At 32.7% G+C, this 12,710-nt stretch overlaps 1 long non-coding RNA gene across 1 annotated transcript; it reads right to left on the bottom strand.

Annotated features, from left to right (window-relative positions):
* Positions 1 to 1,512: 1,512 nt before the first annotated feature.
* Positions 1,513 to 2,317, bottom strand: LOC141666557 (uncharacterized). The gene is made up of 3 exons (XR_012552276.1): positions 2,222 to 2,317; positions 1,962 to 2,030; positions 1,513 to 1,583 (listed from the first exon to the last, which is right to left on the bottom strand). It is a non-coding gene; the product is annotated as an uncharacterized LOC141666557 (long non-coding RNA).
* Positions 2,318 to 12,710: the final 10,393 nt, after the last annotated feature.

Genomic DNA, 12,710 nt, shown 5'->3' with positions numbered 1-12,710 from the left:
ATATCTTAAATCCCCGTCGATACCAACATAATCATGGATACCAACATAACCATTAGATTGCTGATAAATATGACCATTAAAGTCACCCCATATATAAAATTGATCAATATGTATTATACAAACTAAATTATCTAAATAATCTTAGCCAAAAGTGCTTTTCCTCCGCATCACCCAAATGAACATGTGGAGCATAAGTACCTATGACCTTAACAACCTCTGCATTCCCTACTCATATAATCATCACTGATCTTATCATTATATCTATTCAAATATATCATATTTTTCTTCAGTTGTGTACTTAACATTATACCAAAACCATTCCTAGTGTTCACAACCCGTGAATATCACAATTTGAATTCATTGATTTTCTTTGTCTGAGCACCCTTACACTTAGTTTCTTATATATAATAACATATTAGTCCCAAAAACTTTCCAGTGAAAGTTCCTATATTCAGAGCTCCTACCCTAAAATTAAGTTTAATGGTCTCCCTACTATCTAGCGTACCTCATCACTACAAGAAAAAAGTCCATAGACATCGGTTTTTGGTCGATGTCTATGCTGTTAACCAACCGATGTTGATGTCGGTGATGTCTATTCTAGACATCGGTGGATACCCGATGTCTATGCAAGCTTAGACATCGATTTTGGTTAAAAAACTGATGTCCATGTATTTTTTTTTAAAAAAATGTTATAAATAAATTATTTAATAACTAAATAACACCTATTAAAACAGATTAAACATATAATGAGCTATGTTTTTTGTCACAAAGACATCAAAAATTTTCATATGGGTGATGTAAAATGGTGTATTAAACATTTGATTCTTCACTGAAAGGTGATGTCTATTTTAGCATATAAACATCAGTATTTTCTTGAATAAAGTGATGTCTATGTTTCATTTAGATTTGAATATGTTAGTCTTTGACAACAGTTGTTTGTCTGAAACTGATGTACATTGTGTTGTTTGACATCAGTATTTTTTGGTTAAAAGTGATGTGTATACTGTCACATAGACATCAATTTTATCTTAAACAAAGTGATTTCTATGTTTCATTTAGACTTGAACCTGGATTTCTTTGATATCAATTTTTTTACCTTAAAATGATGTACATTAACTTTTTTGGCATCAACTTTTCTTCTTTAAAAGTGATGTCCAATTGCTTTTGTAACTAGCATACATCAAATATATGGATCTTGCAATCAGGTAGACTAAGGAAATAATAGGATTTGAATGCATGCTTAAATACATAGTCCGTCTATTATCATCATCAAAATAAAGAGCATTTTACATTGAATATTTTATTACTCAAATGGATACCCTAAAAAAATTAGGTTTCACGCTAAAATAAATAAATAAGTAAACAAGCGCCGTAACCGTACAGTGGCCGGTAGGATATACATGCCCTATGTGTCTCTTAGAACTCACTTTAAACATTGCCAAATCTGAAAGCCAGCAATGGATCTCCAGCAATGCATCTCCAGTGAATATGCTTAAATACTTTAGAATTGCTAACCTCAGTAATGCATCTCCAACAATAATCCTCAGTCTTTTCACAAAATCATCACGGTTTATCTTCTTATTCTGCAACAACATAAAAAAAATATGAATTCAAGTACAGACTAGCAAGAGATATTTTAAAATGGAAACAAAGGGATATATATACATTAAAATTGCATTAACAACCATATCCTGAATAACTCGTAATTATTACCGACAAGGTTCATATTACTAGGGCTAATTCTGTTTGAGATAGCTTTAAATAAAACAGTTAGCAGCAAGGGTGTACCATTTTTCTTGTTTCTCAGTAACACTATAACAGTCCAATTTCCTCATTCACTATGAATATATCCGATCAAGTTCCATTTAAATTATATTGACACACCATATCGCCATGGTATCGAGACACCAATATGGTTATTTAACAGAAATGTTCCACATAATATGCAATCACATATATACCATTTGCAGACTCACTGTCATGTTCGATGTATCATTCTCGGTCTGGGTGCCATTTTCAGTGGAGGAACACTACAGTTAATCAAAAAATATAATTTAATATATATACCAATTGCACATAAAAAGGACTAAAAAGCTGTTGATGCTTATTCAAAATAGTTAAAAAAACATTGGTTATTTTCAGTTAAATATAATTTAAATTTACAGGCACACAGAAACGTGAATAGAACTAAGGTGTGGGGTGTATGAAATAGACACTGCACCTACTATTCCAATTCCAAAAGGTATCAAGTCAGTTTTTATAACCACGGTATACAGAAGAATCTCCACATCTTTGCTGCCACCTGCATTCAAGACATGATTCCAGTTGTCTTAATTGACTAATCCCTGACATATAACACGTCTTAATTGACTATCGCTGACATATAACGATTAGTAATAACACAAATATCAACAAAACCGTATTACCTGATCATTGAATGGAAGCGATCAACATGATTCCAGTTGTCAAGATCATAAGAAACCTTTGTATTCCAGTTTACACTCCCTGTTGCATTTCTTTTCTTCAAACTAATTTTAACTTATTTTTTACATGCCACATTTTCATGCAAGAAACAACTGTTATTAGTTTGAGTTAGTATTAACAAAAAGGTAGTTTCATAAGACCCAAATTGTACTAATAAGCAACTGGTATGGTACCATTCCCTGTGCAGGGCATCTGGACAAAAAGGCATGCATTATGAAAAAATGAAAATATGCAATAGTAGGAAGTCTAGCTATCTATGTAGCTAGATGGATTTCAAGGGAAGACAGAGCAACAGCTGATGGAGGTCATTGAACAGAAGGCTTTGCATGTATTTGATATTGTACGAACTAGTGGCTGTGCAATATATATCTATAATGTGATCAGAGAAACATTTTTGTCTACCTCTAGCTCTCCCTTCACACCAAAGCTAGTTAAAAACAAAGAGACTGCAAACATGGCAGAGCTAAGTTACTGCTATAATATATGGTCAAATCATAACCCAATAATTAGTCACCATCCCCCCTTACACATCATGTATCAAAAGATAAAAGACCCCTTCATATAGAAAGCTTGCAGTAGTTCACAAACCTCAACCTGCAAACAGTCTTTCACAATCATCATTCAGCATGTCTTATATTGTTTATGTCATCATATTTCTTTTTCTGCATGCATGTAATGGTCGTAGTCTAGGCCTACATACTAACAAAGGCGACATCACTTGCATGGTTATTGCGATAAACCTACAGAATTACATATATAGATACATAATGCACTAATATAGCTTATAGTTATAGGTAGTTGAAACTTCAATTGATTTCAGAATCTGGTGTAGAATATGCATAGCTCAAACCTTTAGCACTTTAGAGATGAGGTTCTTCAAGCACAACAAAATCATTTTGCTAAACTGGCCAATAAAATTTTGACCAGAGTTTAGCTTGTGCAGTTTCTGTCAAGGAGAATCCCTCCGAGGAAACCTTAACCAAAAAAATAACAAAGGTAAAAGATTTAGATACTCCCCAGAAACATTTTCCTGCTCAAAAATAATTTAGACTAAAAGAGTATATAATCTAGGAACAAATTGAATTATTAAAAGATCAATATGAACCTGTGCTTTATGAATAGATATAGTAAGCTCATCTTTGGTATAGAAGTAGTCTCACGCAGCACCTCTGTTTTGCTAAATTTTGAACCTTACCCTAATAAAAAAATTTAACATGGGCCTCTGGGTTTATTTTTCTCCTTATCCGCAACCAAGCGAACCTGCAGACCAAACACATTCGCATTAATAAGCTGCTAACTTAAAGTTGATACAACTTTGTACCGAAGCCTATATGACGTACATGATATGTTTCTCCTGAAGTTGTATTCTTATCCAAACAGACCACATTTAAAATATAAATATATGGCACGGTAGACCGGAACTACTATGCCACATAAGCTGTGTTCACCTTCAAATTGTACAACTTCTGACGTGAGAAGAATCACCACCAGTGCTAGTTTGTAGGCAAACTTTGGCCAAAATACCAGTTCAGCATACTACCATTCCCCTTACTAGGGAATATATATTTTAAATAAAATAATAATGTAAAACAAGACATTAAATACCAGGGAATCGTGTGTACTTCAGAAACATTTTTTGTAGCCTTCATACTTCATACTTCATAATAATGTAATCCAAAAGTAGAAATTTTAGTATCAACAAATTCACATACTTCATACTTGATATATAATTGGGAAGGAAAGTAGATGCTAACACTATGCACATATTTTACCTAGGTGTAGAAAAAAATTATCATTCTTGGTCTGTTGCTTGAGAATAATGGCCAAAAGGCACAATGAATCACTACTCTTACCACTTACAAACCCGCTTCCAATCAGAGTAAAACATCACCATAACACCACATATGTTTTGTTTCCCATTCTATCTTCTATGGACGGCTGTTTCATTATTAGAACACAAACAAATAAACAATGAATCGCTATTACTGCATATAGATCAAATCAAATAAAAAATGTTGGGGAATAACTTACTGCAAAATTACTTCACTATCTTCCCTAGGAGCTTGTCTGGTGCTAGATACATCATAATTTCATTATACACCTATTTAGGCAATCATGCAAATGAAAATCATAATCACAGAAGAAACAATAACAAATTTAATATTTAGGAATATAATGCAATACCCTTGCTTTGCTTCTGAGGTCCATGCCGGAACCACCAATCTTGTTAACAAAATCCATATTAAAAGAGATTGAGATAGATCCAACAAGAAACTAAAAACCAAGTACCCTATAAATATAAGTACATATCCCCTTCTATGTAACAACTACAACCCAGTCTAACAGCTGTGAATAGAGTTGTAAGCTCCTGCGTCTTCAGAGAAAGTCCTACGCACACAATTCACAAAAAATTCAACTAACATTACAACTAAATCACAATAATGTACAAATTATAAAATCATTAGTTAAAATCAATAAAAATATTATATGTGAACCAAGTACAATTAAAAACATATAAACACAAAAATATAAACCAATAAATAACACAATCCTACTTTCAATCCAACCTTAAACAAGTGAATACCAGAGATTAAATCCAGAACCGTATACAAAAAAGGCCATGTATATATACAACGAATTGAAAAGAATTAATAACTTGAAAATACATTGAATTAAATGAAAGCACCATAGGGATTTGGATTTGAAAAAACCCCAATTTAAAAAATTAGGGTTTCGATTTAAAAAGACCCCAATTTTAAAAATTTGTCTTCATGAAGAGAAGACTAGTAAGATTTTGAGACTAGAGATGAGATAAGCTTACAAATCTTAACAACCGAACTTTAGTTGAGTCGAGATGATGAACACAGATGGTGAGATGGTCGAGGTGAAAGTGAGCGGGGTAGAGGAGTGTTTAGTCAGGAGAGATGAGTGAAATTTTCAAGAGGGAAATAGGGGAACCAAGATATTGGCTCATGGGCGGGGTAAAATTTTGGGATAATTGTAAGAAATTTTGACTAAGGGGGAAATTAAAAAGCTGAGCGCGAAATAAAATTTTTTCATGTAATTTTAGACATCGGTTTTAAAATAAGCGATTTCTTCGAATGACAATAACATCATAAAAACACGGGGTGATGTTATAAATTCTTTTAACATCAGTGGCAAACCTAACCGATGTCTAATGTGTGATGTATATTGACAGTTTTCTTGTAGTGCATCCTTCCAAAACATTACTACTTGAGATATCCATCATTTAACCTATTTTAATTTAAAAAGTAAGACCAAAACTTTTTTGTAATAAGTACTTATGTGAATAAGAAATACTAAATAAACACAATAAATTACATATATTATAATAATAATAGATAATAATAACAATGTATAAAAATAAGATACAATATTGATAGTGACTGTCGTAATTAGTCACTTCTATTTCTTCAGAAGTCTACTGGACAAGATAAGATCACAGCTTGCGCGTATGGTAAAAAAATAATAAAAATATTATTTTAAACAACTCACATATGTACCATATTTGTAATCACACCACATATGTCGACATGCGTATTTGCTCGTTATTCGGGGCCATGGCCAGCCTATGAATATTTGGTAAGCTCAGCCTTTGCATATATTGGTAAGTTTATTTTTAGAAATGGATATTTAAGATCAACTCATAGCTATTTAGAGTCCTAAACTAGAATAAAAGAAATGTGAGAAAAAAATAATCCAATAGTATCCAAGAAATCACTAAACTCTCTACTCTTCTAACTTATAACTAATAATAAATGATTAAAGACAGTCACTTTCTCACTTTACAGCTTTTTAATTATAATTAATAAAATATTACATGGAGAATGAAATTAGGAATGTTGTTGAAGATGACATTAACTATTATTGTCCAAAATCTATAGGATACAATATTTTTTATTTAATTTAGATAATGAACTAAGATGCTATTGAAATTGCTCTAACGCCTTCACCATCAATTTAATTTTCCACTTTATTTAAACGTCATGGGTTCGACGTAAATTTTAGTTACAAATTCTCAAAAACAAATTAGTGGAATCTCAAAAAATATAAAACAAATATAAAAAAATACTAGATGAAATTGTTAAAAACTTTTTAGCGGAATCTAAAGAAGTATTAAAAATAAGTACAAAAAACATTAGAATAACACTCTAAATTCATGTAACACCAGAGAAATTATATATATAAAACGATACTGTTATTTTAATATAGAAATTAGATATGGGATTGCTTAACATTTGATTATTAGGAAGCGCAAGTAAAAATGTTTAATAAATTATAAGACGTATAATTCTGATTTAAGTATTTAAATGATAGAGAATCCGATTTTAGGAAGTTCCATTATTGATTGCTACGTAACTCTATTTAATATTAATTAAACCCTTAATACTAAATTGATAAGCGACTCCTTTTTTAAAAAAAAAATTAATTTAGGATTTTAATTTATCCCAAGAGACTTCTTGTATAAGAAAGTGTTATATCTATAACTATTAATATTTTATTGCAAATATTCAATTTCAATATTTTGGATTTTCTCTCGGTCAAGAATTTGTTTCTTCAAATATTTTGGCGTTGCTTACTATTATTTCTTTTTAGAAAATAATAAAGGAGGAATTTTTAGTCATTTATATACATATTTTCTCACTATTTTTATTTCTTTTATTTATTTATGTCATTTTCGAATTATTTAATTTTTGTATTATTTAATTTTTTTTTTAAATTGTCATTTTCAAGGGTGTAAATAAATTATTTTATTAGCATATATTACCCCTCAAAATTTTCTTATGCAATTATTTTGCAAGAGAAAGTGCTTGGTAAGTTACTATTTTATTTTCTAATATTTAAATGAGCAAGTAGAAAATATAGATAATTATTAGTGTAGTTAATTCTAGAAGTTGGTAGATAACTCTAGAACCTACTAACTACACTAGATTTAATTAATTTTTTATCATAACCTTAGTTAAGGAGGTTTATAAATAGAATTATTTTTTTTCTTAATCAAACCCATTACTAAAAATCCCCAAATAGCTTTCTTCTCAAATTAGTCTAATCAAATACTGGATTTAGAAATTGAGATTTTGGGTTAAAGAAGATCAAGAGGATCAAAATCAATCAAGGTTTGGGTATAATCCAAGAGAGAAAAGTGATTCTAAGAAGCTCCTTAATTATTCAATCATATATTAAGGTAATCATTATTACCTTTTCTTTGTCTTTTATTTTTGGTTTTATTATTGAATTAAAATGTGTGATTCCTTGACTGTTATTTTAGTAAGCAATTAATGCTATGAGTAATTGGGGCAAATGTATGTATTAAGAATATATGAATCTATGATTTTTAGATAGTTTTGTATTACTAATTAATTGATTATTTAAATTTTTCATTCTACTTGATGCTAATTAGTGCTTGATTTGTAAATAAAATTGTAATTGGGTTATGGATAGTTTATCCCAATTAGGGTCCAACCCATTTCATTACTAAATTGGGTTTATTAAAAATTTAGAATAGGAGTAATAAAATTTAGAGAAAGAGAGGAAGAGAGAAGTAGAGAGAAAGAGAAAAAGAGGCGGAGAAAGAGAGAGAGGAAGGGAGAGAGAGAGAGAGGCGGAGAGAGAAGAGAGAAGCGAAGAGAGGAGAGAGAGGTGGAGAGAAAGAGAGGGAAGAGAGAGACAAAGAGAGAGAAAGAGAGAGAGAGAAGGGAGAGAGAGATCGACAGCAAGAGCAAGAGAGAAACGAAAAAATGAGAGAGAGCGAGAGAAAGAGAGAGTGAGAGAGAGACGACCAGAGTTTGGCCAGAAAATCAACTCTAGGATAATTTTGGGAATTTGGTTTGGGTAGATTAATAGATCGGAAAATAAGGAGTAAAATGATGGCGAACGCCTGACAATATACTCAGCCTGCCTCCGGGACACCCTGCCATGACCATTTCTATGAATTGTTCGGATCCTCATGCGAGCCATGAGCTCAATCCTAGTCAACTCAGTCCTCGCAGATTGAGGAATGACAACTCTCGTCTCAAAAACAAGTGTACGCCTACTATCCCTCTCCGCCTCCAGCTCTCTCCTCACCTCGTTCAATCTGGCCTCAGCAACGGCCAACATGGGCTCTCTCTGTACTGGATCGGGGGTTGGGCTATATGGCTCTGCTGGGGGTGCATCCTCAGTCTGCAGGGGCTCGGGAGTAAGAGTCCCAGAGCCATCATCATAAGGGCTCATGGATAGTGGTGGAGGGGTATGGGCTCTGACCATAGGGAGTGGAGGTAGGTGGGTACCAGTGTACTCTACAACAACATCAATTAGCTCTTCAGCAGGGGCCTCAACATCTACTTCATAAGGGTGGTCAACATCCTCAGAAACTGGGACCTCCTCCGGGTCCTCAGCATTAGAAACCTTGAAAACAACTAGCTCTTTCTCCTCTGAGGGGTTCTCCTCATCATCCACATCAGCAAGTGGATCAGTGTCCTCCATGGGATCCTCCTCATCAGTAACATCCTCATCTGAGTCCTCATCAGGCTTAACCTGATCCTCAGCACGTAGAAATGCCTCATCGTGCTCCTGCTCATACATCTCTAGATTCACGTCCTCATGCTCCTACATATTAAGCGAGCAAAGTTACTATTATGATACTTATAAGAGTTACCGTAAGGGTTTTAACTGTCAGCACTACTTTAAGTAGTCCAACTATGAACTTGGAAAGAGTTCTTATTATCTTTGTGAATTTATTTTTATATCATTGCATCATCTCCGAGGCTTATAACGCTTAGCTCTGATACCATTTTTGTAACACCCCCGAATCTGGGATTGGGGATTTGGGTTGTCACGGTCTTTATTTCAATTCATTACCCTTTACTTTAATTAAATAAACAACTGTATACTGTGACCCCATAATAATACACAGTCCATAACACGTGATAGTCTCAGAGATGAAATTGAAATAAGTAACAGTCATTGAGATTCACAAGTTGAAAGTTATTGCAAACCCAAAATGATTACTTAATAGGTTTACAGCTCTTTTCCATTATCCAACACAAGTTATAATTATACATAAGTTGATTCCCAAAAGTTGAACGCCTAAACTACAGATAAATCAACCTCTGCAGCAATGACGGCTAGGATCTCAGCGGGTAGACGCGGGATGCTTCCCATGCTCTTGTGGTGGGTCTGTTTGAGTCTGGCCATCTTGCCTAACTGTTGTTATGTGATAAATAAATGAAGCAAGGGTGAGTAATACAGCTCATAGAATATATATATATATAGTTTGATTAATAAAGCAAAATATCTTAATCGATAACTTTCTGAATATATTTCTCATGCATTAGATAATCATTCACTAGATATAAGTTTAAAAGCTGAAGTTACAAGATACTCCAATATACTTATATCTTTTTAGAAAAAAACTACTTGAACTACTACTGTTCAAAGTATAATTAGTTTTCAAAAGTTCATCATAAAGATGAAGCTACAAGGTAAGACTTGTATAAATCATTTTCGTAAAACTCTTTGAGGGTCCTTATCCCTTTAAGTAAAATCAATTCTTGAAATATTCTTTAAAAGATGAAGTTACGAGAAACTTCATTTCTAACACAACATTTTGAAGTGTTGACTCTGTCAGCGCTCATCGGATACCCAGCCGTGGCCTTTTCTCTTCGGGATCGTTGATTACCCAGCCGCAGCCTTTTCTCTCGAGGTTCTCATGATAGCATTGTAGAATCAAAAATATCCAATATGGATGAGGAACTACTATTTGGAGCTTCACCCATGCCCAAGGTATGCAACTACGATGATCAGTCAAAGTCGTACAACCTTCTTTTATGTCTACATGTAGAGAAGAACATTTAGATTTACTTATCCACCGATGGCTAAACTCCTAAAGAATGAACAGTCATAGAACTTCCTGGCATATTTGCCAAAATTTATGCTTGGCTGACGCTACTCGGCCTCTTACGCTAACTCCTAGTTAGATTCAAATCCATGACTCTGAAACGTAAAGCTCGTCTCCCTTTTCCCCAAGTAGACACTTATTGACGGGAATCCACCAAGAAGTCCTATCTAGTTGGATAGGGGAAACTCACCGATATATCCCAAGCGATACTTGTTAATGGATTAAACTTGTCCATGACTTACTTCCCGAAAGTTGGGTAAGTAATCAAAAACTCTCTTTTTTTATTCAGCAACTTTGTTGCTAATATAAAACACGTCACTAAGCAGGATCCCTTTTATTTTGAGCGAGTATTTAAATCCCCTTTATAAAGAAAGATTTAAGTATGAAAACGGGGTTTAGGGATCCTCTATTTACTTTTGAAATCATTTGATAAAGTTCGAAAATATTTTTTGAAAACATTTAAGGTACAGATGTTTTGATACATTTGACGAACTTATTTGAAAAGATTAAGAGAATATTTAAATAATATTCCTTAATTAATTATTATTTAAAGGATATATTAAAATAATAATAATTTGTGTCAAAAGTCTTTAAATGAATATTTAAAGTAATATTCATTAAATAAATAAATAATTAATCAAAGTAAACCTTTATTTGAATAATCAAAATAATATTTGTTAATAATATTTGATCAAAAATAAAATCTTAAATAAATATTCGAAATAATATTCATTTATAATTTAAAAATTATCGAATAACTTTATTCGACTATTAGTTGTCAAAAACCATATGTAATAATACTCGGGAACATCGCCTCCCGGTTTAAAGTATGATGATCAACTTTGGGTGCCCTATAATAAGGGTATATGAAAAATACTGCTTTTATCTAGCATAAGTATTATGCAGCTCGTAAGCTCTACTTTTAAAACAGTTGAACTTTATATCGAAATATCAATATTCCAAAACATGCATGCGTATATAACATAAGATTTTAACTTTAAAGTCATACATGCATTATATCGCAAGATATCGTTTTATAAAATATTCATGCATATCAATATCACAACAATAGTAAAAGGTTTTGAAAACTTGCCTGAGTGTCCTGGGGTGGTAATGAGCTTAGGGTGGGTCCGGTAACCTATAAACAATATCATAAGACAGAATTAATCCTCAGTCGCTTAAGAAACTAGACTTTACTCATGCATACCTTAACGCCCGCTTTTACGCTTAAAGATTTACATTAGTTGCTCGCGTACCCTCGGCTCCACCATTTTTATAAAATTGATCGTTAAACATTTTAAGGCGAATCATTCACACGGACCTTACTCCTTACTAAGCGACTTTACATAATTGTTTCGAGTTTCGATAAGTCTTTTAGGGGCCTTAAACATGGTCTTAAAGTTACTCGAGGGGTAAGGTTCGCTTGCGAAACATCATTAGTTAAAACGATCGTTTCTCCTAAACCGTAAACCCGATTAAAGTGATCTACATATCAAAACAAATATTAAAACATAACCTAACTAAGCATGGTAATGGTGAGTTTTTAAGAGTGGGTTTAAAAGTCCAAAAGTTACTCATCAAATCTGTTACCCAGTAATGATAATTATTTAAGGGGGTTGGATACAATTATCAAATAAATCGATTGATTAAATAAGTAAAGTAAGAATAACAATAAATAGTTTAATCAAATAATAGTTTATATTGATCTTCAATAAACTGTTACAAAACTCTCTCAAGAACAATATTCTTAAGAGTTGCTAGGTTATAGAGTACTCGAGTAGTGCACACCACAAAGTGATAACCTAATCTGTGTGTATATATCACACAGTAATAATCAATTCCTATCAATCACAAGATATGTTACAGTATAATTTATCTAGTTTTTATACATATCTAAATTAATAACTACAATCCTATAAATCAACATATTCTTATTTATCTTGTAGCTTTGACTTATCCAATCATATCCTGACAGTCTTCACATTCTGATACACATCCTGACTGCATTAGATCCTGACAGCTTAACAAATCCTGACTGTCGGATAGATCCTGATTGGTTACACATCCTGATGACTCATGACAGATCCTGACTCTATAGCAGATCCTGATTCCTGACATAGACAATTTCCAACAATGTCCCCCAATTTGTGCTTTGTAGAATAAGTATAAATTCTAAAGTGTTGTCTAGTGTCAAAAACCAGAAGGACAAAATGTATAGTACAGTAGTTTATAGAGCATACTTAGTCACAAAGAGTTTTCTTCATATTTCCTGATAGACTCTACAGTATCTCTGAACAAAGACTTTGACCCTGTCATCAATCTTTTT

This window comes from Apium graveolens, chromosome 6, assembly GCF_009905375.1.
Source record: "Apium graveolens cultivar Ventura chromosome 6, ASM990537v1, whole genome shotgun sequence".
NCBI lineage: Eukaryota > Viridiplantae > Streptophyta > Magnoliopsida > Apiales > Apiaceae > Apium > Apium graveolens.
The sequence above is the reverse complement of the archived record's forward strand: the minus strand, read 5'-3'. Positions and strand labels throughout refer to the sequence as shown.